The 4,443-nt window shown below is 38.8% G+C and overlaps 1 protein-coding gene across 11 annotated transcripts in view; it reads right to left on the bottom strand.

The window, feature by feature from the left end:
- LOC118411581 (protocadherin-15-like) overlaps positions 1–4,443 on the bottom strand; it is a 143,491-nt gene that overhangs the window by 79,581 nt on the left and 59,467 nt on the right. The window lies entirely within an intron of this gene.

The raw sequence follows: 4,443 nt of genomic DNA, 5'->3' as shown, positions 1-4,443 counted from the left end.
GCGTCTTGCTCTTTTTATATTTTTATGATATTCATCATCATGTAAATGAACTTTGGTTTTAAGTTTGTATGCATGAAACTGGTTTGAATATTTTATGTCATATTTAGCATGTTGTATACATTTTCAAAGCTTTGTTGAATTTTTATAACTTGATGCAGTCCAAAACACAACCTTTTAAGAAAACATTGCAGTACACATAGTGATTTTCTAGCACCACCTGTAATGCCCATGTTTAAAACAATTGCAAGCAACTTTCCAAAATATGGAAATATTTAGTGAATTATGGGATCCTAAAATTTTGTTGTTAAATGCCTTTGTAATATGAGATCGCGTGGCGCAGCGGCATCGTGTTTGACTTAGGACCGAGAGGCATTGAGTTCGAATCCTACCGTGTCACCGATCTTGTGCCCTTAGGAAAGGCTTTACTCAGGTGAAAAATGAGTACCTAGCTTCGGCTAGGGCCGTCCCTTGGATAGGACGTTAAATGGAGGTCCCGTGTTTGGGGAGAGCCACACCTCACGCACGTTAAAGAACCCGCTGCACTTGTCGAAAAGAGTAGGGGACCGTCCCGGTGTAATCCCTCTTCGCCTATTGAGTCAGTGAAGTCCAGCTTGCCTAAGCTTGATGTTTCTGACTGGAGAAGAGATGACAGTTATCGCTATGGTCCGCTCTCCATTTTCTTGATGAAATGCCAATGGATTGTGTCTGTTGCAGGAGGTACCAGCAGAGCACTTTTTTATCCAATAAGATGTGTAACAAAGACTTGTACTAGTTAGTAAAACTAGTTTTATTACTGTCTAGTAAATGCAATTATGGGAACCATCTGATTTCATTGATATAGCTGAAAATACTCAATACTAAAAAAATTCGCATCATCATCTGGTCAGATAGATTGCTCGAATAACTTGTCTCAAATATGAAGTCCCCATCACTTTAACCCCTGTGCAAAGAAGGATTTTAATAGCATAATTTATATATGCATAATCTCGTTTTAAACTACATACTTTGCAAGTATCAAAGCTTCTCTTCATGAGACAATTGTAGCATTTCCTCAGTTGTTAATGCAAATACTGTACTGGGAGTGACTACATATCGCTAAGATATATAAGTTCGTGATTAAACACAACATATTTGACTGCCCAGCACTAGCTCATGTGCAATGATTGGAACACAACAACAGCTGGCCGTAAAAAAAACACTAATAGAGTACTTGAATTACATGACATTAGAAATACCTTCACAAACACATGAACATAGTGCACACAAACCCTTGAGCACAAGGGAGCTTATATCAAGCTTAAATATCAATATTTACAATACATTTACGAAGCTTGAATGACCCTTTAAAAATGATGATGACTTAAATGATATGTTGAAGGAAACTTGACAGTGCTTAAAGGTGGCGTAAGCATACTTTACAGTGCTTAAATGTTGCTGAAGTGAATGCCACTACGTGCGTTTTACACGGAACCTACTCAAATGTAATGTGATTATAGTATCTAAGAAGACGTAGCTATCGTTAAAAGGTGCTTAAATAGTGCCGATACGCAATGATTAAGCTACTTTAAGCGTGCTCAAAGTTGGGAGTTGGTGCGGTGATTGCATTTCTTCAAACTTTGCAATGATATCCTAGATTGTGTAATTCATATCTAACAATACAAACCATTAGGGCATGTTGATTTGATTATATGGATGACATCCTCTGGAGACTCCAAAACGTTAGCCCTAGGGTTGCGAGTGTAAGGTGCCCCGGTAGAAATCGGATTGTACCCAGGCTACCAAAACGTGTGCGAGAGTACGAATAAAAAACTTGCCTTCATTATGAGATGTAAGTTGAACAAATGACAGAGCAGAAAATGGTATCTTAAACAATATAGATTTTTCATCTTTGTTCCTTCACATTTTATTCTTGGACGTGGGACTGACTTTGGACTTCAACATCAGTAGGCGTTTTATATTTCCTTTGCAATTTAGGGCATGTATGTGCTCATTTTGCAGCTGCTTTGTACGATTTACAGTTGTAGCCAAAAAGTTCTCTTGTTTTTGGAAACGGTCGAAAGTTGATTGACACATGCGCGGATGTCACCATTAATTCATTTTTTTTAATCAAATCAATATGGCAAGTTGTGAAAAATCATAGTGGAAAAATAAGGAATTGTGGCATTGATGACATCACATCGTCTGCTCGGAGATGATTTACAGCGAGGTTTTCTTTCACCCAACCACAAGCCTGGAGTTGTAGGTCATGTCATTCTAGTATTGGAGTTCAGCCTCGACGTGACGTAATTAAGGACACAGTCTCAGCGCCGTCCACCCATGCGTGATGCCCAGTCTTCCGAACGTGCCATCCACAACGGGCACCCTAATGTCTACATCTGAAACCACCCGTATCTCCATTGTCACTCGTGAGCTGAACCTCTAGATTCTGGAAGGAAAACAATAATGCATGTAACCCTAATAACTTAAAAAGTTATAACCTGGTATATTTGAAGAAAGTGTAAGGGTGTTGAAACTCCTCTGTTCGTAAAATTTCCATCAAGCATGTTGGTAACTGATCATTGTTCTAGATCCAGAGTTCTTGATCAATGACATGGGAAGTCTTTGTTACCTCCGTAAAAACGGAGGTATTGCAATCAGTTGGTGTGTTTGTTGGTTTGTTTTGGTTCTTAGAAATATATGCGAATATAACAGATTGAAGGCCTGCCGTATGAAAGGCGGAAATGGTAGTATGATCCTTGTAGGATTGGATGTATTATTTGGCCCTAATCCAATGTTGTAGACAAGCAGAAAGTGATTTTACGGTGAAAGGAGCATAGATAACCCATGATTACACCCACACACAGCAATGTCAAAATGTATGAATCGCCGAACTCCAGTTGAGACATTCAACCATACAAACCTTACCTAACTTGTGCTCTAACTCTGCGTAGGATTTGCCTTTAGGCATAGGTGCAAACTTCAGGTCTTGTCTAACGTTGCGTAATTCTTCGAGGTCTACTTTTGGCCCCGCGCGCTCTGGATCAGCAGGCTGCAGGAAAAAACCATTTGCATCACTTAGCGATACAAGAGAACGGCTAGTCAAACATGTAATATTAACGGTGACAAATTTGGTCTCCTGCCTAAGTGCCTCTATTGTGTGAATTAATCCTACTCAGCATATCATAGGAATGACAGCTGTCTATGAATGAATAAATCTTCGTGATGTATGTTTCTCTTCATAGGTTGGTTATTATTATCTTTAACTAGTTTAAGTTAGACTAGAGTAGTTGCTTAGTATACTGTTTACCATTATCTGTATGTCATTTTTTGTCACTTGCAATTAGCCCTCGGGCAAGAATTTTCAATAAAACTTATAAACTTATTATTGAAGTGAGGATGTCTGTGATGTGTTGTGTTGTTTGTCTTTGCAGTGCGGTTCTTTTCGAACTGCGCCCGCCCGTCTGTCTCCGCTATTGGGGGCCAAGTGTTGCAAAATTAAACGTATACATAGAACGAATTTTCTCTCACACAGAAGGGTTGAAAAAGGTCTCACACACAGACAGATTTTTCTCTCTCACACAACAGTGGAAAAAGGTCGCACACATTGACAGATTTTTCTCTCTCACACAACCGTTAGAAAAGGTCGCACACATCGACAGATTTTTCTCTCCCACTCCAAAGTTGAAAAACTTCGCACACAGTCACAGATTTTCAAAAGGTGATTTTTTACCATGTGTTGTCCTATATCATTCTTCACAAATGTTATAAATGCAAGCATATACAGACGGTTTCTCGGTTCAACATGTACTTTATTCTTCAATATAGAGGCTATTATATTCTTTAAGTGAATACCGTGACCGTTATTCAAATCCATTTCTATTTCAGCATTAATGATACAATGGCCAGCATGACTTTGACTTTTGACCTGTTATATAGTTTATATGATTTGCCCTTTTCCCATAGAGACATGTATTTGAAATATACCGTAGCTGGAATGTCTCTGGATTCATAGAATGCACGCACACATGTCATATAAGTTGTCCTTCACCGACTCAAACTTGCACGCTCGATATCTTTCTTAGATTCTCTTTCCGATCGTTCGTGCAGTCATACATAATATCTGTCAAAACAAATATTATCCAAAACTGAGGCTGATTTTTTTTCACATACACAGCAAGAAGTTTCTGCAAGTCAGACCCCCATGGTAAGAAAGCTTAAGGTGGAAAAAAATCCGTCCCTGAAGAGAACTGTTTAAAAGATCCTTGTTCGGATGTATAAGTACGGCGACTTTAAAGTTTTGGGGGTTGATTGCATTCTTCACATAGTGCAGACACCACGAGAATATGGCGCGTCAACAAATGTGCATTTTTTGTCTCAAACACACTCAGAAATCAACTCTCAAACACATATCGAATTATTCTTTCCAAAGACAAACAATTCTCTGATACAGCAGACATTTTATTC

Source organism: Branchiostoma floridae, chromosome 3, assembly GCF_000003815.2.
Source record: "Branchiostoma floridae strain S238N-H82 chromosome 3, Bfl_VNyyK, whole genome shotgun sequence".
NCBI lineage: Eukaryota > Metazoa > Chordata > Leptocardii > Amphioxiformes > Branchiostomatidae > Branchiostoma > Branchiostoma floridae.
Note: the sequence above shows the minus strand (reverse complement) of the source record. Positions and strands in the feature narration are given on the sequence as shown.